Here is a 25,824-nt window from a genome sequence, read left to right as displayed (position 1 = left end):
CGTGCCCCGCCGGCCACGCTAATAGCTAGGGGCTATACAATCTGAGTTCACTGTTTTTGAGCTAGTATTTTCTAGGCCCAAAGCACACAACATACATTGTGCATCTCAAGGGCCAGCTTAGTGCATAGTATGCTATTGTTAGCACCTTTTAATATGCTGGAAAATAATAATCAATTTAGGTATGCTTCAGCCAGGCCGCATTGACAATCATTCATGGAATACTGCTGAAATGTGCATGTTTGTTTTAAGTGTTCTAGCACTCCACATGCACGTGTCTTTCTTTGTTTCAGCTAATCAATGAAAATTTGGCCTCAGCAATGGTCTGCCCAAATACAAATGTATAATAATTTGTTCTTCTCTACAAGGGAAGAATGTGTTTCTGTTACAAGTTTGCATTTAGCCGAGTTCTACTAGTAGTTGAACAAGCAAACTATTGTATTTCCGTGTTTTTCATAATATGATTTAATTTCTTTAACTATGCACAGCTTTAACCAATAGGATGCTTTATGAAGTGAGAGCTTCTAGTAGTGTTGTATCAGCTAATAGATTTAGGTTGTCATGAATGAAACATTTATAATCCCATCCTTCTACATAATGTCACGTTATTTAAATCATTTGTTGCGTTTTTATTGTATTGTTTTTGATGTGTTATGTTAAATGATTATATATGTAATAATTAAATATATATATATATTTTAATTATATAATTTATTATTCTGTTTTACATGTTTTTAACATTTCTTAGTTTATTTTTAATATAAATTATTTATGAACTTTAATATATTTTTCTTTAATAATATTTAGTTAATATACTTTTTTGAATGTTGACAGTATAATGTGTTATATTTGCTGTTTAACTCTTACAAATATTTTTTTTTCAGTGAAGTGGAAATAGGTAATGTAATCACTTGAATGTCCAACACCTACACCAAAATGGTTTAAACTGGAGTGGGAGTAGTAAATCTACCATTAATCACACTGGACACCACCAATGCCGGGTCCAAGGGAGTGGGAGAGAGATTACCTTTTATAAGAGGGACCGTCATTTGTTTTCTCCCTAAAATTGCAATCATCATAAAAAACAAACTGGCCCCAATGTTGCTAGCCCTACCTTTGGGCTTTCGCACCTTACAGTGTAAGTGTTCCTTCACCGAGGTCTGTGTAATGACTAACTGGCCACTCTATTCATCCAGTATTATGGACTGGCACAATTGTACAGAAAAATAGTCTGCATGGCCTCACAAACACCCCGGGTGTCAGGTTTTATCATTGGTCATCCCACGTTTGCCAAAGAATCCTCTAATGGCAAGCAAGCACATATTAGGGCTTTTAGTTCAATCATTAGTAGGAGACTAAGGGAAAAAGAAGATCAAACTTCTTAATCTTTATTGCTCAGTGAAGGAGGGATATTTAAAACCAAAGTACTAGGACAATAACAGCTCTGTTATGGTGCTGATTATCCAGTATTAATTAGGTCGACCTGTTTCAGTCCAACAGTGGCCCCAAAAGTGGCCAGAACGCATGTGATAGGGAAGCACTATAGGGATAAACAGAGTTCAACTTGGTCCTGAAGAAAGCCCGGGACTCCATTAAGGCCACTGTGGGGCTGAAACATGCTGACCTGATTAATACTGAAAAATCATATTGTCCTGGTTCTTTGATTTTAAGCATCCCTCCTCCTCCAAGGAAATACTGGATAATCAGCACCATAACAGGGCTGTTATTGTCATAGTTCTTTGATTTTAAGCATCCCTCCTCCTCCAAGGAGCAAAGATTAAGAAGTTTGAATTGGTAGGCAGTAGGGATTTTCCCCCTGAGTTTCCTACTAATTATTGGACTAAAGACATATGGGCTCATTTGTTTTGTCGGTTGAAAACTTTTTTTTATTGTTATGACAGCAAACAAGATGCATCACGGATTAAAACCCAATCTTGGGTGCAACTATCTGGGTGCTTCACAGAGCATCAAGTAAGAACAAAACAAACCAACCCCAACCCTCCTATCCCTACCCTGTCCACACCCCTCCCATCTCCTCTCCCGTGAAAGCTGACTAAACATACGAGTGAAGGTTGGGTTTTGGGCGCTGTAGCTCAATGCGTAGAGCCATGAGGCGCTTCTGGTTTAAGTGTGGGGAGGCGCTAGAGCCGGAGATATTTAGGGCAGGATAATTCGCAGAATTTAGAGCATAGCAGTGAGAGAAAAGGTTGCCACAGGTCCGCAAAAACAGCCCCATCCCCCTTAAGCGAGAAAGAAATGCTTTCCATTCCCAGGACGCACCATAGGCCGTGGAGCCATCCATTGAAAGTGGGTAACTTATCTGTGCCCCATAGGGAAAGTATGTTCTGTAATGCCGCCCCCAGAGCTACGCCTAATTGTTTACCTTTGCCGGACTTGAGAGGGTATGTCAGCCTGTCAGAGACCCCAAGAACTATATATTCTGGAAATTGTAAGAGTGTCATGTCGAAGTGACAATCAATCTCATCCAGTACCTGTGTCCAGTATGCTGTGAGATGGGGCATTACCACAGCAGGTGTAGTAGTGTGCCATCTGCCTCACAAACCCTCCAGCTGGGTTGGTGTGAGGTACCAATTCAAAATGATATTGGTGGTTGTCTCTATGCTGGAGGTGTTGCGTACAGAGTGGTGGGCTCTATAATGGATATCTTTACAGGTCAGTGTCCGTCCAATCTCAGTCTCCCATCATCTCTGGCCCGCTGATTTGACCAACTGTTTAGGGGGCTGCAGCATGTGGTACAGTTCAGTGATCAGCTTCTTCGTGGTTTGTTTTGAAAGCAGCCAGCGCTCTTACAGGGTAAGGAACCGCCCCGCCCTCGGTCGGACCTTTGGCTATAAGACCCATTGTCTGATCTGCAAATAGTGATGGCGTTCAGTTTCTGGCATATCAAAATCCAACTTAAAATCCTCAAAGGATCGGGGGCCCTCCAGATCAGAAAAATGTCCTATAGATCTGCGTCCCTTTTTATCCCAGAGAGTGAATACCTACCAATCAAGGCCAGGGGAAAAATCCATATTCTCAGTGATAGGTGTGAGGGGGGATGGGGAAGTTGTCAGATTGTGACACACTGCTGTGGCATCTCAGGCTCTCAATGTAGCTCGTACCACCGGGGAGCCATATAGACCATAGGGTCTGGCAGCTTTACACAGGAAAGGGACCTTCCAGAGAGACTTCTCTGCCAGCACCGCCTCCATGAGCAGCCAGGTCTTTTAGGACTAGGGTTGCGGGTTTTGTTAGAATGGGCGCAACTTCAATGCTGCATAATAGCGCGCGGTCGGAAACTCAGATCCCTAGCTATCAGTGGCCACTTGTCTGCCCAGACAAAAGCACTGAAAGCTGACTGGAGTTGCTTCAACACTCCCGGTTGTGGTTCTATCGAGAGGGTCTGAAACAGGTACAGGATTTTAGGGAAGACATTCATCTTCAGAGCTGCCACCCTGCCTAACCAGGAAAGGCTGAATGGCTGCCACCTTTTGAGCTCTGATCTGACCTGTTTGAGCAGCCTGGTATAAGAGAGCGTCTGCCGTGGAGGTTGAGAGCGATATACCCAGATATGGAATGGCCTTCTCGTCCCAGCGGATGGGACACGATAGGGCCAGAGTGTTGAGAGTGGGCTGCTGCACAGAGAAGCTTAATGCTTGGGATTTAGTCACATTGACTTTGAAGCCAAGAAAAAGTGTTCCAGTTCCGTCAAGAAAGCCGGAACGGAAGTCGGGGGACTCCAGGGCGGCGATGACATCATCCGCATGCAGGCTGATGGTTTGTCTCTCTCCCCCAAAGAGGATCCCCTTGAACTGCTGATTTTCCTGGATCCTCTGGGCAAGCGGCTCCATATAGAGAGCAAATAGAGGGGAGAGTGGACAGCCCTGCCTTGTACCTCTGGCTATACAAAAGGGGTCGGAAATGAAGCCATTCACCCGTACAGTAGCGGAAGGGTGAATATGACAGCTAAACACCCATTGGCAGAATCTGTTCCCAATGCCAAAATCCCCTAGGACGGACCCTAAGAAGAGCCAATGGACCCTGTTGAATACCTTTTCGGCGTCTAATGACAGGAAGACACGCTCCTCTGATTGCCGGTGGGATTTTTCCAAAAGATGCAACAGCCGCCTGGTGTTGTCACTACACAGCCAAGTCACTAAGAATCTGGCCTGATCTGGCTCAATCAGTCCAGGCATCATAGGTCCCAGTTTAGATACCAAAATCCCAGTAAAGATTTTGAAATAAATGTTCAATAGGGAGATCGGCCTGTACGAGGCACAGTATCTGTTGTCCTTCCCTGGCTTGGGCAGTAACGCTATTGGCGCTAAGAGCATCGTGGGTGGCAACTCAGGGGTATCGTCTATAGCATTAAAAAGCCGGGTCAATATCGGAGCTAGAATATGGCAGAAGGTCTACTAGAAGATGTCAGTGAAGCCGTCTGGTCCGGGAAACTTAAGAAGTTTAAGATGGGCAATGACTGAAATGACCTCCTTGATCCTGATGGGGCTATTCAGGGTAGTAGCCTGTTCAGACGAGAGCTTAGAATGCGTCAAGCCCCGGCAGTACGTGGAATAGTGCGATATTGGCAGAGACTGGGCAGTCTAGAGGGCTGTATAAAAGTCCCTGAAGGCATTGGCAATATCTTGTTCCCGAGTGATCTCTGCACACCCATCCGCCAGTAGGAGCGGGACCGTGGCTGTCTGACTCAGCATGCGCAACTTGTGAGCCAATAATAAACCACACTTGTCCCCCCAGTGTAAAAAGTATGCTTCAATCGCAGAGCAGCAAATTCCGTCCTCTCAAGGTCAAGGCTGGCCAACTGGGCCTTGAGTTTCTGCCTGGTGGGGGGGCCCGTCCTTTTATGTATTCCCTCCAGTTCCAGTACCTGTTGAGATAGTTTGTCCCTCTTTGCACTGCGAGCCCTAAAGTCTAATGCAGATGTGGTGATGAGGTCCCCTCGTACTACCAGCTTAATATCTAAATAGTCGTTCAGTGTGTTGGTGAGGCTTGTCACAACTTCAGGGCAATGTAAGAGTGTGTCCCTAAGCCTCCTGGAATATGATGGGCGAGAAGTGGGGGGGAACAACAGGATAGTAGTGAGGGCCGCATGGTCTGAGAGTGCCTGTGGTGCGATTTCAGAAGTCTGTGCTATCTGGAGGAGGGAGTGGGTCGCCCAAAAATAATCCAGTCAGGCACATGTCTTCCGGGCATGTGAATAAAAAGTGTAGTCAAGTGTGTGGGGGTGGAAGTGCCTTCACAAGTCCACCAGCCCTATGTCTTGCAACCACTGGTAAGAAGTGCCTGAAAGGGCCCCTGTCAGTCCCTGCCTCTACACGGAGCAATCTAATTGGGTGTCAAACATTATATATTCAAGTCCCCCCAATAAGAATTTGTCAGTCGGTGTAGAAATCAAGTCCCCAAGTGCCTTATGTATGAATCCCTCCTGTCCTTTGTCCGGGGTATAAATAGTACCGATAGTCAATACGTGGCCACCCACTGTCACCGAGAGGGCCAAGAGGCGCCCTTTAATCTCCAAATTCTTGGCACCCACCTTACCTGGAAACAAGCGAGCGACAAGATGCCAACCTTTTTAACGGGGAGAGAGGAAAAGTACTGCTGTGGAAAGGCCTTGGAACGCATCCGATGCGTATCAACAGGCAGTAAATGAGTTTCTTGCAGTAAGCAGAGGTGGGCGCCAGAGTTCTCAAGATTGGACAAAATAGCTCTCTGCTTGATGGGGTTATTAAGCATTTTCACATTCAGCGTCAGAATAGTAACGCTCATCTATCTAAGTAAATGAAGGGAGCGCCTCTCAGTGCTATCTGTGCGATTGAACTAGGATAGCCCATGTGAGGGAAGCCCCCCGAATCCCAATCATGACACCCTTAATGCAGGAGCGCTGCCCAGTCGTGCCCAGGTCGGGAGGGACATAGCAAAGTAGAGGAGACCCCAACAACAAAAACAGAAACCCCTAAAAAATAAAACAAAAACATGAACTGTAGCAACAAGAGTCAATGTCGTGAGCATCCTGCTCATGGGAAAAAGGAAGAAAGGGGTACCAACAGCCTATGGTTCCCGTTCCATCAGACAGGCCCGCGAAAACAGCATCAAGACCAGCGGCACAACTCTGTATAGTAAGTAAAGCAAAGGTTCACAGCTGGAGAAGGGCGGCATTATTCCACTGATGTTCCTGCGAGGGGCGAGAGAACCGCCTGCCACTCCTTGGCTATAGTATCCGGGACAGGGCATGCCGCAGAACCGGGGACGCATGTCCATAGCAGGCCCATCCGTCGCAGGCTCCTCGATACCCAGGAGTGAGCAGGCCTCTGTGAGTGATCAGATTTGTCTCAGCTTCCCTTGGTAATGGAAAATCAGCCTGAACGGATGGCCCCAAGAGTACTTTATGCCGGAGTTCCTGAGATGCAGCGTGACCGGCCAGAATGATTTACGTTTGAGGAGAGTGGAAGAGCGTAGGTTTCTAACCTTGATACATGAAGTCCAAGCAGCCGCGGGCCTCACGGAGGATCCGCTCCTTCAGTTGGTAATCGTGGACATAGGTCAGTATATACGCAGGAGGCTCGGGCCGTCCTCCTCTGACCCACTTTATGGGTGTGACCGAGTCTGACAGGAAACTCTGAGGGTTCCCCAAGAATGTAACGGAAGAGGCCCATGACCAACACCTCAATGTTGCCGTCCCCCTCTGCGTGTGCTAGGCCTCGATGCGTATGTTGTTCCGCTGGGACCTGTTCTCTGGGTCCTCAGTGTGGGCCTGCATATCTCGATTCTGGTCCTGCAGACTTGGCACCGCTTGCTGGAGGTGCTCAATTTCTTCATCTTGGGCCGACTCATGCTCCTTGAGTGTGTGGACGCACTCACCCAGGAAGTCCATGTCTCGCCGGACCTCGCATAGATCGGATCGCAGCTCATGCTTCATGGTGTACAGGTCATCGCGAAGTGAAGAGAAAAGAAACTCCAAGTAGGAGCGGCTGATTGGGGCCTCCGTGCTCTCTCCACCCTCTGCGTTATCAGCACGCCCGACCCAAGCTAGCCCTCCGGCTGGTGCGTGGTCTTGAGCAGGAGATCTTTCACTGACCTATCCTTCCTGCCTTCGTGGCTGCCATGGCCCTGCACATGCGTGAGTCGCCAGTGTGGGAGGGCAGACGTTCTCCAAGTGACAAGCGTGGAGAGCCAAAGATGAGGACGGGGTGTAATTGCAGGTGGAGGGGTCACTGCCGTATATCCAGGCTGTACAATATTTCTTCCTCTACGCAGTTTCGACCTGAAGGGCCACCAGAAGACAGCCCTGCTCCTAACAAGGGCTCCCAAGGGGCCCTAGGTCCGAACAATAGAGGAGCACAGGTAGTCTCCCACTTTCACCGGCAGCGCAACCGGTCCCACACCCCAAGCTGCTCCTCTACATCCCTAACTCGTCACAGGGCACACTAATCACTCAGGTGTGCTGGCTCCACAGTCCACTAGGTTAACCAGGGCTCCGCAGGGATGGCAGGTAGACCAACACTCTCCTCCTCCCGAAACTTTAGCTTGGGGAGAGCGCCAGGTAAAGCAGAGTCGCAGTAATCCACCTCCGAGGTTTTGGGCGCCGCTGCCCTTCCCTCTCCTCACCTCTAGGGCCGTGGCGTCCTCTGAATATTCAGGCCAGGGCCCCACGTGGTAGCCGCAGTCGGGGTCCACACTCTCCTGTAACAGGTGCAGATGGGTAATTTCTTCAAGGGGTGTGCACGTAGCAAACCAGTCCCGCACTCCCCATCAACGGTGAGGCCGCACCGGGCGCTCACGTGGCAGCTCCAGCAGCGCTAATGTCACAGCCCCAGGGTCCGCCAGTCAGGTCTGAGTTCCGCAAAGGCACCAGACAGGTCGAAGTGTTACTCCTCACGGTCCGGCTAGCAGACATAGGTGCTCCACAGAGCGGGAGGAAGGCCAGGCCCCACCGGAGCAGTAGGTGCCCCGCCTCACCTCTGGGGTTGCAGCCATGATCTCTCCTTTAAGCCGGGGCCTCGTGTGATAGCCCCCACCGAGAATATCCCACTCACAGGGATCACCGCTCCGAGGGCCGCCGGATGTCCCCAAGGCTACAGCGCCCATACACGAAGGGGCATCAACCCTGTCGAGCCCTTCCGGCCTCAATCTCCCCAGGCCGTGACGGATGTGCGCCGGGATCAGCCACCCCCACCGGTAGGTCATGGGGCCACGGCACCAAGGTAAGGCTGGGGTGCCCCTTGTAAAGCCCGGTCGCTGCCGAAATCACTGAAATTGGCCCAGTGGGGCGGAGAGCTCCGAACGTGCGTCCTACAGCGACGCCATCTAGGTCACCCCCCTCCCCATTTGTTTTTTGTGATGATTGCAATAGTAAATATGAATCACTGACATAATATTGAATACAAAAATATCTACCTACACAAATATCGAAGCAAAAATATCGATGGTCAAAATATCGACATTCTATCTTTATAATGTAAATGACTAAAATATCGAAAAAATAATATAATGTAAAAAATATTGATGTAAAGATTTTTGTGTTTTTATATATAAAAATAATGTTAAATCGAAGAATAAAAGTAACTTTAAAAAAAATTACTTAGATGTAATATACAATAATAAAAAAAAATTAAAAAACTTTAAACATACATATATAAAATTCAATATATAAATGTATATTTACTTTTAAACAAATAACTTTGTTTTTTTATTAGAAATATATAAAAATTAACTATTAAAAAACTATATATAAATACACACCTTTAAAACAAAATCTAATAATAAAAACATTGGTATAAAATAGTTACAATATTTATACATTTTTAAACTTACACTTGGCACTCCATTGAGTGCAACAGTAGGAAAAGTGTTGGATAGCGTAAGGGATAAAATTACTATTCCTATTCCAGTGAGTGAAACAGTAGGGAAAGTGTTGGATAGCGAAGGGTAAAAATTACTATTCCCACTCATGAGAGTGCAGCAGTAGGAAAAGTGTTGGATAGCGGAGTAGTAAAAATTACTATTCTCACTCCAGTGAGTGCAACAGTAGGGAAAGTGTTGGATAGCGAAGGGTAAAAATGACTATTCCCACTCCAGAGAGTCCAACAGTAGGGAAAGTGTTGGATAGCGAAGGGGTTCAAATTACTATTCCCACTCCAGAGAGTGCAACAGTAGGGAAAGTGTTGGATTGCGAAGGGTAAAAATGACTACTCCCACTCCAGAGAGTGCGACAGAAGGTAAAGTGTTGGATACAAGCGGGTTAAAATTAATATTTCCCAAAAAATTAAATTAAAATAAAATAGAAACAAAATATCAACTGCAATACAAAAATGTTCAATGATACAAAAATAATATATATATATTATTTATGATCAAAAACAATAATTATTACACAAAAACAGTACTTTATATTTCCTACCCTATAACACCACACATTTCGCAATAGATATCTACATTTCTATAAAAGTGTACCTTCAAAATTAATATAATGATCAAATAAACAATTATCAATTAAAAATCAATTTAAAACATATAAAATTAATTTACTCACCAAATATTTACCGTAATACATTCAAAATCCACACACAAAATAAAAGTAAACATTTACTATAACGTTTTATTAAATAATGAATCAATAATAATGAGCAAATATTAATAAAATGTACAATAATTTCCATCCTCTACCCCAACAAACACCACAACACACACATAAAAAAATGACTCAATTTCCATAACTAATTTAACATTATTACATTATCAATTAATAGTGTTCATTAATTGAAATTAATTGTATTCCCACCCGTTACCACTATAAACCTCACATCTCACATCTCTAATTACACAATTTCCATATATAATTTTTAATTAATTAATTACCATTAATCAACAATTAATAATTCATTTTAAATTTACTTTATATCCTATTCCCCTATAAAGCCAAAACCCCTCCTACATAATTGACACATTTAACATAATTACCAATTAACTAATAATTATCAAACAATTATTAATTAATTATAAATAAATTACCACAAACAGCACTATAAAATAGAAATCAAATAAATACTAATAAATAAAAGAAATGAATTACTTTATTAAAATTAAATTACTTCCCACCCTATTCCCCTATAAACCCACAACCTGCTCCTAAAAATAACACAATTAACATAACAATTAATTAATTAATATAAATTAATAACCAAATAATAATTAATAATAAATTAATTATAAATACTAATAAGTAAAACATATTACTTATTATAATTAAATTACTTCCCACCCTATTCCCTATAAACCCACAACTGCTCCTAAAACATAACACAATTAACTTCATTATCAATTAATTACTTAATACACATCAATAACCTATTGATAATAAAAACAATATATAAATACTAATAAATAAAAATTATTAATTACTTCATTATAATTAAATTACTTCCCACCCTATTCCCCTATAAACCCACAACCTGCTCCTAAAGAAAATAACACAACAGAATTATCAATAATTATAAAAATTAATTAACCAATTAATAATTAATGAATAAAAGATATTTAAAAATAACAATTATTAATTACCTTATAATTAAATTACTTCCCTCCCTATTCCCCTATAAATCCAAAACCCACTACAGAACTAAAAAACACAAAATTTAATTAACATACAATTAATCACTTCTACAAATTCAACACAGACATTAAAAAAAGTAATACTTCTACAAAAAAATTAGATCACATACTTTTAAAATGCTTACTAATATAAAAATCGATATTATAAACAACAATATTTTTACAACCGATATTACTGACTTTATTAAAAAAAACAATATGTTTTACCTTAATGTCTATAATCTGGACTACGATATTCTTGCAGTCGATATTCTTGTATCACGATATTTGCAACTTGATATTATGGTATTTCAATAATCACAAGTCGATATTCTGTCTGTGCACCACTAAATATACCCCTTCAGTGTCCAAAATCTTCCAGTACAAGGCTTAGATTTGAGTGGGAATAGTAAATGTCCCCCTTTTAGTGTCCAAAACCTTCTCCTAAATGGCTTAGGTTGGAGTGGGAATAGTAAATGTCACAGCTTAAGTGTCCCAACACTTAACCCATAATAGATTAGATTTGAGTGGGGATTAATAAACATTTACTAAAGTTTACATTTTAGTGAACATTAGTATCCAAACCCTTCCCTGATATGGATTAGTCTAGAGTGATAATAGTAAGTTTAGTGTATAAAACCTTTCCCTACATGGCTCAGATTGGAGTGGGAACAGCAAATGGCACATCTTTAGTGTCCACACCTACCCCAAAATGGCAAAGATTAAAGTGGGAATACTATGGGGCTGATTCCGATCACGTTCGGAAGGGCACCGAATCGGGTTCGGCATTAGCGGATCGGATTCGGAGGCTGAATTTCCGTCCGGTTCGTTCACGGGTCCAGATGTCGAAGTACGATGCAAGCAAGCGCGAAATCTCTGTCCAATCGTTTCCGGGTCCAGACCGCTCCGTACATCTCGGCCGTAAGCTAACCGTGGCGCGCAACGGAGGCCAATTCCGACAGAGCCAGTACGATGCTCGATTCGGACAGCCGGATCGAATCGGAGCTTCCGGCTCGCAATAATACCCGGAGTTGGGCTTTGGGGTTCCGCATCGGACCCCCTGTTACCCGCAGCCTTACCACTTGGACACAGGGGGAGACCCATGGGTCTCCTCAACACAGGCATGTACAGTGCAGAAGGCACCAATGCGTACCCACTGTAGGGGACGCACTTGTCCGCCACATACCCATTCAGTGAATGGGAGCCCATGTATGCATCGTACGATCAGCTCCCATTGACTTCTATGGGAGTCCAACCGAACCGAGTCCGACAGCATACGGCCGCATCGTACTCGCTCGGTCAGACTGCAGGAGTCCGGATCGGTCGGAAAACACCCCGGATCTGGCTCGGTCGGAGTGTTTTCCAACCGAGATCGGAATCGGCCCCTAAATGTCACAGTTTAGTATCCAAACCCTACCCCTATACAGCTTATATTGGCGTGGGAATAGTAAATGTCACCCTTTTCATGTCCAAAACCTTCCCCTCAATAGGTTAGACTAGATTGGGAATTTCTAAATGTGACCGGTATTTTTGCATTTGGGATGCATCATCCTTTGGCCTTCACTCTGGGGGCCCACAGGGGGCCCCCAGAGTGAACACCGCATGCCTTTCCGTGGCGGCATTGCCGCCACGGAAAGGCATTGAAAAATGCCCATTGTAATATTGCCGACGGTGTCTGACAGACACCGCCTGCATGTTACTCGTTTTCCGCCCCGGCCGCAAGATGACCGGGGCGGAAATGTGGCGGGCGGTGTTTGCCTCCGCTGCGGTCCCCCCCGCCATTGTAATGTGGCGGGGGGAAAAGGGGGGAAAAGGGTGGCGGGCGGGCATTTCTGTCGGGCGGATCGCCACCGCCACCATGGCGGAGGCGATCCCCCGACATCATAATGGAGCCCTATGTGTTTGAATAAATGAGGTGTTGTGTGTATAATTGTGTAAGCAAGTAAATGTAAGTGTGATTATTTTTTTTCATGAGTGAGTAGGAGGACTGCATAACAGACTGAGATGACCGCTGATGTGTCTGTCAATGTCTATATATGTGTATAAGTGCATTTGATAGTGTTCTATTAATTAATGACTGCATGTATAAGTGATTCTGTTGTTGAATGGGTAGTTGTGTGTGTAGACTTAGAAATCAGTGAGTGGGTATGTAGTAACTGGTATTGGTGTGTCAATGGTTTAAAATATGGTACTCTGTATTTTACAGTGAGTGATGAAAGGTTATACTATTGTATGATGAGGTGTATCAGATTTTCACGTGGATGATGTCATCAGTGATGTAATTTGAGATTTCATCAGTGATGTCATCAGTGATGTCATTGACCATGTCATGACTGATGTAATATGTGACATCATCAGCAGTGCATTGCGGGCGCGCAAGTTATAGTTAGCAGAACTAACTATAACAGAGGAATTTCTATGGTTTTGTACGAGTGAAATGTCCAGCTAACTATAACACCCCTGAAATCTGTTTTTTGTGTGAATTTATAAGGTTTTTTTAATTGCTAATTTCTAACTATAACGTCTCTGAAACCTATGGTTTTTTCAATGAATTTCAAAGCTTTTTTAAATGCTAATTTCTAACTATAACGTCTCTGAAACCTATGTTTTTTTCGGTGAATTTCAAAGGTTTTTTAAATTCGAATTTTTAAGTGTAATAGTAGTAATACCTATTTTTTGTACTGATTTTCTACAGTTTTTTAACTGTTTATTTATAAATATTTTATTCTTTATATAACATTATATATTTTTCTTTTTTTATTTTAATTTAATTATTATTTTCTTTTTTCAGTTTATTTTTCAAATTTTTTTCGGAGTCGCGCACCCAAAGCGTACACATCGCGGTGGGTGGGCGGATTCTAGCCGCCATTTTAGAAAAGTCGTGAAGGATCCGCGTACGGTGTGTGACGGCTGCGTGTTTTTCAATTACATCACATACATTTAATATCAAGTGATGTGATCGATTGGTATGCAACCAGTCCAAGACTCCTGCTCCCAAGCATTTGCGACAAATGCGCATTACGGTACGCGACGCTTGCGCAGTGGTGGGTCCCGTGTGACATCATATACGTGCTGGGGCACGCTGGGTGCACGACTCCTGCAAAAAATAATTATGTTCTAAAATGATATGTATGTGTCTTTAATATACATATTAGGTCAAGAGATTATCTAAGATATTCATAAAAATTATATATTTGTACTTATAATAAACTTATATTATTTTTAAATATATTTTCGCGAAGTCGCGTCTGGTGCGCGCTTCCTGAGCGCAGAGTGCGCGAATCCCATGTGACCTAAAAAAAAAGATTTCATTGGTTCATATCATTTCCCACTGTAACTATTAAAGGGCCCCACCCATTTTATTCATTCTTGTTGGAGCATCTTTAGAGAGACATCTCTTTTCCTACAAGAACCCTTTTTGCTTCTTTTTTTGGGGGGGGGTTTCAAAAAATATCAAACAAAATGGCATCTGGACAGCAGCAGCAGGAGGAGGAAGTATCTTCTGAAGAAGAATTCTTGCAGGAGGCACCACGTCCACAGAGGCCGGAATCTGTTGTGTGGAAATTCTTCACTTTTCCACCTGGAGAGAAGAAAGTAAATGCAAGAAAGGTGACATGCAAAATTTGTGACCGAGTCCTGCCAAGAGGCAGTGAAAAAAAATACTCTTGTGGCACTGCTTCAATGTACAAGCATCTCCAGACCACACATCCTCTCAATCTTGATAGGGAGGAAATGAGGTGAGCTGCTTTGAACCCCTCACCTGCTGTGGCAAGTACGTCTGGAGCGTCCTCAGGAACACCTGCAATGGACATTAGCCCAGAATTCGCCTTTCTCGAGCAACACTGCTTGAAGTGTAGGAATCTTATATGCTTCGGTGAGCAGTCGGTGGATGCAGTTTGTGCTGCGCAACGGAAACATCATTGTTAATTTTTTGTTTTTTTTTCCTTTTGGAATGATAAGTAATTCCAAAAGTTTCCTGTATTATTCCTGTTGAAAAAACACCAAAAAAAACAAAATTGTTAAAAAAATAAAAAGAAATACAAAAGTAAAAAGAAAAAAAAAAGTTCTTATCAGAACTACCATATCTGGTTAAAGAAAGAACTATAATTGCAAGTTAATGTGAAAGTTTGGTTGAATATAATTATACAGTATGATTGACTGAAAGAATGCATTAGTAGTGTAGGCTGAATTTATAGGTGAAGATTTATGAGGAAGTACTGCAGCGTGACACTGCAAGCTCTTCAGCTGCACTACACTGTGGCACTTCCGAAGCACAGGGATGTGACATAGGTACATGAATATGTTGGAACTCTGTGCTTCCCTCTGCACTGCTGCACAAACTGCAGCCATGCGGTGACACAGGCACCCTTGCACCATGGTGCAAGGATGTCTGTGTCATGCGGAGATTGTTTTTGTGCAGGAAGGGACACCTTCCTGCACAAAAACAATCAGTAAAGGCATTTTCCTCTTTCAATGTATGCTGTGGAATGCAGCATGCATTGAAAGAGGACAAAATGAGGAGAAATGAAAACCATTCTCCTTGTTGCGCCTTGCTACGCCAACTCTAGGATGGCGCAGCATTCACACACATCTCCAGATTTATAATTTCTCATAAATCTGAAGATGTGTCTTGTTCTATGGGTGTTGCGTGGGAACACCCACAGGAACACCTATGGGAACGCCCCTTCAACACAAAGTTCTGTGTATGAAGGGGTCGTATTTACAAGGAGACCAAAAACCATGCAGGGTGGCTTTTCTTCTCCTTGTAAATATGAAGGAGTGCCTGGCGCCATCACTACATTACAAAAAGTGACGTACTGGTGGCGTAGGGTGCTTGTAAATCTGCCCCATAAGTGCTTGGGTATTGGCAGACTGATACAATAAGAACATAGTGCTGGATGGGTGATTGAAGAATTGCATGAGACTGACAGGAGGCATCCTACGCTGCATGGGTACCTCTTCAGTATTTAATGAAGTGGACCAATAGTATGTATCTGCTTAGAGATTTGTAGGGATTATGCACAGAATATTTTATGTGTACTTGTGTTGGTGCCTAGGTCATTTTATAAGAATAACACTAGTAACTGGAATGATGACAGTGCTGCAAACAGAGTGAAAACTTAATTTATAAGTGCTTACGTGTTGGTGGAGTGATAGGATAAGTAGATAGTGGTAGATAAGTGATTAAAGAAGTGCATGGGACAGACTGCATGAGTTATAACTGGGTATTTAGAATAGTGTATCAATAGTATGTAGCTAGTTAGAAGTCTGCTTGGATAGTGCACAAAATATTATAGCTGTAGTTGTGTTAGTAGCTAGGCCATTCCATAAGTTCCTGACTAGTAACTAGAATAATTACAGTATTACAAACCGAGTGTATACTGAATTTATAAGTGCTTAGGTATTGGTGGAGTAATAGGATAAGTAGATAATGCTGGATGGGTGATTGGAGACATTCATGGGACAGACAGGAGGATTCCTACACTGAATAGGTACTAACTGGCTATTTAGAAGAGTGTATCAATAGTTTGTAGCTGGTTAGAGGTGTGCAAGCATAGTGTACAAAATATTGTACCTGCACGTGTCTTAGTGACTATACCATTCCTTAAGTATATGACTAATAACTGCGGTAATTTCAGTGTTGCAAAGAAAGTGCGTGCTGAATGTGTAAGTGCTTAGCTATTGGTGGAGTGATAGGATACGTAGATAGATCTGGATGGGTGAATGGAGAAGTGCTTGGGACAGACAGAAGGATTCCTAGACTGCATAGGTACTAACTGGGTATTTTGAAGAGCGTATCAATAGTATGTAGCTGGTTAGAGGTCTACATGCATAGTGTACAAAATATTGTACCTGCACTTGTATTAGTGGCTACACCATTCCTTAAGTATATGGCTAATAACTGGAGTAATTTCAGTGCTGCAAAGAGAGTGCATGCTAAATTTATTAGTGCGTAGGTATTGGCAGAGTGATAGGATACGTAGATAGTGCTGGATGGTTGAATGGAGAAGTGAATGGGACAGCCAGAATGATTCCTAGACTGCATAGGCACTAACTGAGTATTTAAAAGACTGTATCAATGCTATGTAGCTGATTAGAGGTCTGCATGCATAGTGCACAGAATAGTGTAGCTGTACTAGTTTTACTGGCTAGGCCATTCCTTAGGTACATGACTAGTAACTAGAAAAAGTTCAGTGCTGCAAAGAGAGTACATGTTGAATTTATAAGTGCTTAGGTATTGCGGAGTGATAGGATACGTAGATAGTGCTGGATGGGTGATTGGAGAAGTGCATGGGACAAACAGGAGGATTCCTAGGTTGCATGGGTAGTACTTTACTAAGTAGCTGGTTAGAGGTTTATATATATAGTGCACAGCAGAATGTAGTTGTGCATTGATAGTGTTTGGATTACTTAATCTTACCTTGACAGTAGTACATATCAAAAAATGCTAAACGGGGGGCGTGGCTTAAGCGGCGATGTGAGCGGACGTGCACGAACGGGGTTCCTGCTGCCATCGGCCTGTTTATACGCTATTTAAGCGGAGTTGGGGGGGTCCTGCACTCCCCCCCCCCCCCGGACTGCCTACGGGTGAGAGTGCGAGGTGTCCCTGCCCGTACGGGCGGCGGCTGCTGCAAGGAGGGCTTTGGTGAGGCCGAGCTGAACTTTGTCAAAGGCGGACCGCCATCTTGTGCCTCGGCGGCACCGCTCCCGCGCCCGACTCTGGCGGCTGTGTCCTGCGGCTGCACGCTGCCGGGGGTCTATGCATCATCCTGCCTGACGGGCCTGGCTGGCGGACTGCCTCCGGCCGCACCCCTGCACCGCCGGTAGGTCTCTGACTGGGAGAGGCGGCGGCGTTCGATTGTGAGCCCCGAGAGGAAGACCCGCCATCTTGCCGTGCCCCGGACCCGGCGGGGGTGCTCTGGCTGCTTGGGCCTCCCTGCTAGGGGAGCGTTATTTCACCCGGTGCTGGTGTTCAAAGGGGATACCCCCACTGGACACGCTGAGGCATCGGAGGAGTCCTGGTCTTGCAGCACCCGCCATTTTGTGAGCTGCGGACGGCGCACTGGGAGCTGCGGGGACCCGTGTTGATCAGAGGGCCTAGAGTGACCTACAGAGTGAGCGGAGCCTTGGCTAAGCGACGCAGGAATCTGACCAGCGCTGCCTCTTGCCTGGACTTTGGAGGCCCGTCCCTGGATGATCGGTGCAGTGCTTCGGACAGGTACAGGGTTGAGGCGCAGGGTGGGGGGCCCCCCGCTGAGCCGCTGCTGCATTGGAGTTGAGGCCGATTGGTTTGCAGGGGGGCCCTACAGAGATGGCCAAGATCGCCGAGACACTGAGGTGAGCTGCGCTGGTCCAGCGAGCGATGGTGGGAGGTCGGCGGAGCCCGCCATTTTGTGCTTGCCGAGGACTGGCCACGAGGGCCCAGAGATTGCACTGGGGACTCATTGACTGGTCTGGGTGTGCCCTGCTCATCGCCCTTCTGCGGGACTCTGGATGTCCCGCGCACAGCCTCCGGGTGCCCCTACGCAGCCGGGCTGGACTGCATAACGGAGGTGAGCTGCCCGGACTGCTTCGGGGTGGGGAGGATGCCCACTGTTGTTTTGCTGCTGCGGGAGTCGGGTGGCCTGGGTCCGGGGTCCGGGATCCTCGAGTGGCCAGGGTGTATGCCTGATCCCTATACCGCAGCATGACTGGTGCGACTTTCCCGGTGGGCCTGCCCCCCCCCTTCTGCCATTGCTTGTCGCTTGAGGCTGTGTGAACGCAGAGAAGTGACTGCCCCGACCCACTGGTGGGCCTTCTAGCCACAAGGGACAATGACGCGCTCCAATAAAGGCGCTAGGGCCGACCCGGCGGCGGTCCCTAAAGACAACACCGTGGTGGCCATGTGGGGCAAGGCTGGGGAGCCTGCGGCCGGGGAGGGCCCATCTCGGGCGGCCGCCAGTCACTCAGGCATTTATGGCCGCCTTTATGACTGAACTTAAGGCGGAGATAGGATCCCTGCGGTCTGAGGTGCACTCCTGCGTCACCGAGCTTAGGAAGGAGGTTACGGAGCTGGGGGACCGAGTGGACGGCCTAGAGAAAACCATGGACACGCGCACGGAAGATCAGGAGCACCTATGGCAGCGCCTGTTGGCCCTTGAGGAACAGAACATCGACCTCCAGATCAAGCAGGAAGATTTGGAAAACAGGAGTCGGCGAAACAACCTCCGTATCCGGGGGGTTCCGCTCGGAGAAGAGGGGGAAGACGTGATGGACTACGTGGCGCAGCTCCTTCACGAGGTCCAGGGGGACGAGGACACATCGCCCCCCACACTAGACCGGGCACACCGAGTGGCGGCCCCCACGGGGAAACCGGGCCTCTTGCTGAACATCCTGACTAGGGTGCACTTTTTTGTGGAGAAAGAGGAGATCTGGAAACGTGCGCGAGACCAGCCTGACCTCCAGTACAAGGGCCACAAAATTCGAATCTTCCAAGACTTGGCGCCTAACACGTTGTAGAGAAGACGAGCATTCCGCCCGGTGACGGAAAAGCTGCGGAGCATGAACATTCCCTACCAGTGGGGACACCCCTTTGCGCTCATTTTCCAGTGGGAGGGTAAACGCAGAGCTCTGAGATCCTACACTGAGGCGGCACAGCTCCTCCGCATGTCGACGTCTCCCCCGGCGAGCCCAACCCGACCTCCTCCCCGTAAGAGAACGCCGGCTGGCCCGGACTGGACCATGGTAAACAAGACATTATACCCCACATTCGATCCCTTGAGGGGGATACGGCTAGACCGGGAGGGAGATCTCCCACACCCTGACAGCGGACTTGGCGGTACTGTATCGTTCCTGGTGTGCTGACTCCACATCTACTGCGCCTGGCTTATGGGTCGGAATGCCGGGAGTACGTCTACTACGCCCCCGGAGCACAATGGCCGAGGCCCGGGGCAGTGGGAGCCCCATGCCAAACTGTACCTTAGGATCACCACGACCCCCCTGAACTGCCCCCTGGGGAGTGACATCCCGGAGAGCGTCCAAACCTGCGGGTGTAGGATGCCCTGTAATGGGGACAGTGAACTCTGGCCCGTTGGCCGCGATTGTTGGGTTCGAATGTACAGCCCTTCTGGCTGACAGGTTTTTGTCTTCTTCTTTCCTTTCCTTTTCTATCTCCCTCTGCTTTCTCTTCTGTCTATTTCCTCTTCTGCGTGGGACCTGGGGGGGAAGCGCTGGTGGCTGGAGGGGAGGATGGAGAGTGGGCTTGTGCTTGGGGTGCGACTGTTGTTTGTGGCTTGGCAACGATGGTCCTGACAGTGACTCCTGATGGCTCCTGATACGGCTGGAAGTGTGCATGGCCCCCTGAAGATCCTGTCCCTCAACGTTAAGGGCCTTAACTCTCCCCATAAGCGCAAGCAGGTGTGGCACTATCTTACCCGCCAGAACCCGGACATTATTTTCCTACAGGAGACGCACCTTCTCCATGCTGATACTCTGCGCATGGCACACCCTAAGTACTCTTTACAATTCTGGGCGGCTACGGACACAAAGACAGCAGGGGTGGCGATACTGTGCAGGGCTGGCATCAGGCGGGGTACGGACAGACCCTTCAAGAGTGGTGATGGGCGCTTTCTCAGGGTAGGAGTGGAGGTGGGATGGAGAGTAGACACCTCCCCCTATGCAACATCTATGCTCCCAATCAGGCGCAGGACCGCTACCTTAGGGACCTTTTGAGGGAGCAGGTGCCGCAGAACGGTTCAGCGCTGGTGGTAGGGGGAGACCTGAACCTGGTCTGGGACCCAAAGCTCGATAGGAGTGAAGGCTCCTTTAGCGGAACTGGGGCGATGTCCTCGGGATTGCGTACACAATTCAGGGACCTGGGGCTACTTCTCCCCGGATAAAAGTGAGTACTCATACTATTCCCATGCCCACCGTTCCTACTCTCGCATCGACTTCCTGTTCATATCCCCTGATCTCTCCCGCGACGTCTTAGGGGTGGAGATGTCCGACATCTCGATTTCCGACCACGCTCACGTCGTATTGACCCTGCAAGATCCGCCGGCCGCCCCCCCCCAGGGAGCGGAAGTGGCATCTCCCACCGAGTGTCCTGCGGGATGCGGCGGATGTGGAGAGCATTCGTGAGGCCATCATTTCCTACTTCGAGCATAATGACATACCGGAGACGCCCTTGCCGGTGGTATGGGACGCCTTCAAGGCCACGATACGGGGCCATATCACGTCCCTCTCGATAGCCAGGGCGCGAAAGGCGCGAGCCCTGGAGGACAGATTGACGGAGGAGTTGAGGGAAATTGAGGAGCGTGATCAGAGCGGCTCTACTCAGACACTACGGAGGCGCCTGGCCAAACTAAGGGGTCAGCTCCGACTGCTGCTGCCTACCAACCGGGCCGAAACGGCTCTGGTGGCACTGAAGCAAAAGTATCATGAGGGTGGCGATAAAGTGGGGAGCATGTTAGCGAGGCGGTTGAGAGCCAGGGCCGCTAAGGCCCACATAGCCAATGTGCAGTTACCGGACGGGACTAGAGTGGCGGCGGCTAGAGCTAAATGCGACGCCTTCAGGGATTACTACGAATCCCTCTACACAGCGGAGAGGCCCCCCTCGGAGCTCATAGAGGAGGTGGTTGGGAACTATAGCGGCGCGACGATTCATCCCCACTTTGCCCAGCCCCTCGAAGAGGCGATCATGCAGGAGGAGAAAACGTCAGCAGTGCTGGAGTTGCGCTTAGGGAAGACACCTGGCCCTGACGGTCTTCCACGATCCTTCTCTCACGTTTTTCAGGTGCAGCTGGGCCCCCACCTGCTCCGGCTGTTTAACTCCTTCGCCGAAGACCGAGGCCCATCCCTAGACATGGGGATGGCTGAGATCGCCCTGATACTGAAAGCTGGGAAGGATCCTGCAATGTGCTCGTCCTACCGTCCAATTGCCTTACTGAATACTGATTTTAAAATCTACACAAAGATACTGGCGACATGCCTGGACCCCCACATGCCGGGCCTGGTCGACCCCGATCAATTAGGTTTTATTCGAGGAAGGCAAGGGGCGGATAATGTGCGGATAGTGGAGCATCTTGTCGGCAAGGCCCACCACTGGCGGATCCCGGCTTGTCTCCTCTCTTTGGATGCCGAGAAGGCATTCGACCGCGTGGATTGGTCCTTCCTTAGAGCGGTTCTATATAAGATAGGCCTCGGTCCAAAGATGGTCGCTAGGATCATGGCACCCTACATTGCGCAGCGGGCCAGGATACGAGTGAACGGGCAACTCACTGACCCATTCGCCATTGGCAGAGGAACCAGGCAAGGGTGCCCGCTCTCGCCTCTCTTATTTGCTTTGGCGATTGAGCCGTTGCCTGACATGATTCGTCGGGCCCCAGACATCCATGGTATCCCGCTAGGTGGTCTAGATCATAAACTAGCGCTCTTTGCAGACGACCTCATACTTACGCTCACGAGACCGCGCGAATCCCTTCCGGCACTACACTCCGTGCTTAGCTTATTTGAACGTGTCTCGGGCTTGAAAATCAACCATGACAAGTCTTGGGCGCTCAAACTCACCATACCACAGTCCGAAATCCCCCACCTTGAACAGGCGGCACCCTACCGCTGGGCGGGTCAGCATATCCGTTATCTTGGCCTACAGCTGACCCCTTCGCTCGAAGGCTGGACGCATGTTAACTGGAGAGACTATAGGCGAGCGGTGCTAGAGGACCTGCGGAAATGGAAGGCACTTGTGTCATCCTGGCTGTGATGAATAAACGCCATAAAGATGTCCATCCTACCCAAAATACTATATCTGTTACAGTGCCTGCCTACCTCCATCCTACTGCACTATATTAGAGCCTTGCAAAGGGACTTAACCAACTTTGTCTGGGGAGGTAAGAGGCCTCGCTTCTCGCAGGCACTCCTCCTGACACCCCGAGACCGGGGGGGACTGGGGTGCCCCAATCTAGTGGAGTACTATTGGGCGGCCCATCTCCGCTACATAGTAGAGTGGGGTACCACTGAAAGTGAGAAGGGGTGGCTGCACATGGATAGAGCCGTGACTGGACGCACCATATGGGACCTGGTGTGGACTCATAGTGCGGAGCGCTCCCCTAGTGCTTATTTGGCGGTACCGACGAAAACGGTGCTGGACATATGGGATCGGGTGGCAGTGCGCCGGGGCCTAACCACCTTTCCCTCGCCACATACCCCGATTGAAGGGAATCCGTGGTTCCCGCCGGCCCTCCGCACTAGCGCTTTTCGCAGATGGTCCCAAGGTGACTGTCGGGTCCTTACGGACCTCTTTGACGGGGGCGCCCTGAAATCCTTCGCACAGTACAGGGAGGAATTCCGATTGACACCTGACGCCGAAATGCAATATATCCAACTACGACACTGGGTAATGGGAGATGAGACCTACCGGGCGGCTACCCGTGCTTTCACCCCTTTCGAGAAATTGGCCCGTTATTTCACCGACTCAAAAGGCTTGGTCTCCAAGATCTACCATATTCTCCAGCACCCCCGGGCGCCGCCTTCCCATACCTACCAGACTCAATGGCTGTCCCTCTCGGGAGCTGACATCATGCCTATGCAATGGTTGCGGCTGTGGCGTGACATACCCAAAATCTATTGTAGCGTCCCCCAACAAGAAAACGCTTATAAAATTATGACTATGTGGTACTATACCCCACAGCGACTGCATAAGATGTTTCCGGCTTCTTCGCCTGTGTGCTGGAGGTGTCGGTCCGCGACTGGGGACTTTTTACATATCTGGTGGACCTGCCCATCACTAGCCCCCTTCTGGAAGGAGGTTCTGAGCCATATCAGAGGGGTCCTGGGGTTCCCTTTGCCTGATGCCACTAGCACTGTTCTACTTGGGGTCAAACCATCCGGGCTCCTGGCACTTACCCGCAATGACTGGAAGATAGCGCTTCAAATGCTGGGAGCGGCCAGACAACTCATTGCTCTTTATTGGAAAAGAACGGAAGCGCCACCAGTGACTGCATGGTTTCTGCGCCTCTGGCATGTACTGACCAAGGAGCTCCTCATGGCTAGATTGCAAGCCAGTGATACGCGCTTTAACAAAGTGTGGCAGCCCCTGGTAAAATACCTATGCAAAGTGGAGCACGCGCGTCATCTGCCCCCTAGGCTGCGAGCCCTGCGTCTGGTCGAGGATGCCCTGCTCCCTCCATAATGTGCCCGAGCGGTTTGCTGTGCGAGGGCAGGGGACGGTGGACCCCGCTGACATTGACACTAGCCGATATTCCTTCCTTGGCCCTTGCTCTTTCTGTCTCTTGCTCACCCTTTGATCTTTCCCCTCCTGCTCTCCCTCCTTTTTCTGTTCTTACCTGCTGCTCTCTCCTTCGACATTGTACTACTGTTTGGACCTGTTTGGTCCTACGAATTTCCTAGTTGTTTTTTGTTCCTAGGTTGCCCCTGGCCCTTGGGACTGAGCGATCACGGCCAGTGGCTGTTAAGCCTTGACGCTACCACAAACAGCGAGGGAACACGTGGCCGGCCCTTTCTGGGTTGTAGGCACTTTAGTACGCTTGTCAAATGCCTTGCCATGCCTCTCTGCTGAGTTTTATGAGCATTCCTTTTAACGCGGCCGGCCCAAGGTGGGTTGTAGGCTTATCGCTGTGTATGTGTCACTGACAAGTTAATCCCACTTTCGGGGTCTTAATAAACAGATTTGAACATAAAAAAATGCTAAACATTTTCTTCAGTTATTATAAGTGCTTAGGTATTGGTGGAGTAATAGGATAAATAGCTAGTGCTGGATGGGTGATTAGAGAAATGCATGGGACAAACAGGAGGATTCCTACATTGCATAGGTACTAACTGGATATTTAGAAGAGTGTATCAATAGTATGTAGCTGGTTAAAGGTCTGCATGCATAGTGTACAAAATATTGTACCTGTACTTGTATTAGTGACTAGGCCAATCTTTAAATATATGACTAATAACTGGAGTCATTTCAGTGCTGCAAAGAGAGTGCATACTCAATTTATAAGTGCTTAGGTATTGGTGAAGTGATAGGATACGTAGATAGTGCTGGATGGATGAATGGAGAACTGTATGGGACAGACAGAATGATTCCTAGATTGTATAGGTACTAACTGAGTATTTAAAAGACTGTATCAATGCTATGTAGCTGATTAGAGGTCAGCATGCATAGTGCACAGAATATTTTAGCTGTACTAGTTTTTCTGGCTAGGACATTCCTTAGGTACATGACTAGTAACTAGAATAATGTCAGTGCTGCAAAGAGACTACATGTTGAATTTATAAGTGCTTAGGTATTGGCGGTGTGATACAATACGTAGATAGTGCTGGATGGGTGACTGGAGAAATACATGGAACAGACAGAAGGATTCCAACACTGCATAGGTATTAACTGGGTATTTAGAAGAGCGTATTAATAGTATGTAGCTTGTTAGAGATCTGCATGCATAGTGTACAAAACATTGTACCTGTACTTGAGTTAGTGGCGAGACCATTGCATAAGTATATGACTAATAACTGGAGTAATTTCAGTGCTGCAAAGAGAGTGCATTCTAAATTTAAAAGTGCTTAGGTATTGGCAGAGTGATAGGATACGTACATAGTGCTGGATGGGTGAATGGACAAGTGCATGGGACAGAAGGATTCCTAGACTGCATAGGTGCTGAGTATTTAAATGACTGTATCAATGCCATATAGCTGATTAGAGGTCTGCATGCATAGTGCACAGAATATTGTAGCTGTACTTGTATTGGTGTGTCTATGGTTTCGAAAATGGTAGTCTGTATTTTAGGGTGTGAGGAGGTATATCAGATTATCACGTGGATGATGTCATCAGTGATGTCATTTCAGATGTCATCATGTCATCAGTGATGACACTGACCATGTCATGAGTGATGTAATATGTAAAGGCATCAGCAGTGCATTGAGGGGGCGTGAATTATAGTTAGCACAACAAACTATAACGGCTGAATTTCTCTTGTTTTGTACGAGTGATATATACAACTAACTATGACATCCATGAAACCTGTTTTTTTCAGTGAATTTCTGAGATTTTTTAAATGCTAATTTCTAACTATAATGTCCCTGAAACTTGAGTTTTTTTCAGGGAATTTCATATATATATATTTAATTTCCTCTCACTCTTACAAGGAAGGACTCAGCACTCAGGTTGTAGTTTGGAAGTGTTTAATCTGCAAAGGACGTGATCCAGGCATTTTGGCTCGTCCGAACCTTGATAACGAT

At 46.9% G+C, this 25,824-nt stretch overlaps 1 protein-coding gene across 1 annotated transcript in view; it reads left to right on the top strand.

Moving 5' to 3' along the window:
- LOC147705870 (arf-GAP with SH3 domain, ANK repeat and PH domain-containing protein 1-like) overlaps window positions 1-25,824 on the top strand; it is a 1,082,966-nt gene that overhangs the window by 747,107 nt on the left and 310,035 nt on the right. The gene's annotated exons all lie outside the window — the stretch shown is intronic.

The sequence above is a fragment of the Lissotriton vulgaris genome, chromosome 7, assembly GCF_964263255.1.
Source record: "Lissotriton vulgaris chromosome 7, aLisVul1.2, whole genome shotgun sequence".
NCBI classification, from domain to species: domain Eukaryota; kingdom Metazoa; phylum Chordata; class Amphibia; order Caudata; family Salamandridae; genus Lissotriton; species Lissotriton vulgaris.
This window is presented reverse-complemented; position numbering and strand designations above follow the sequence as displayed.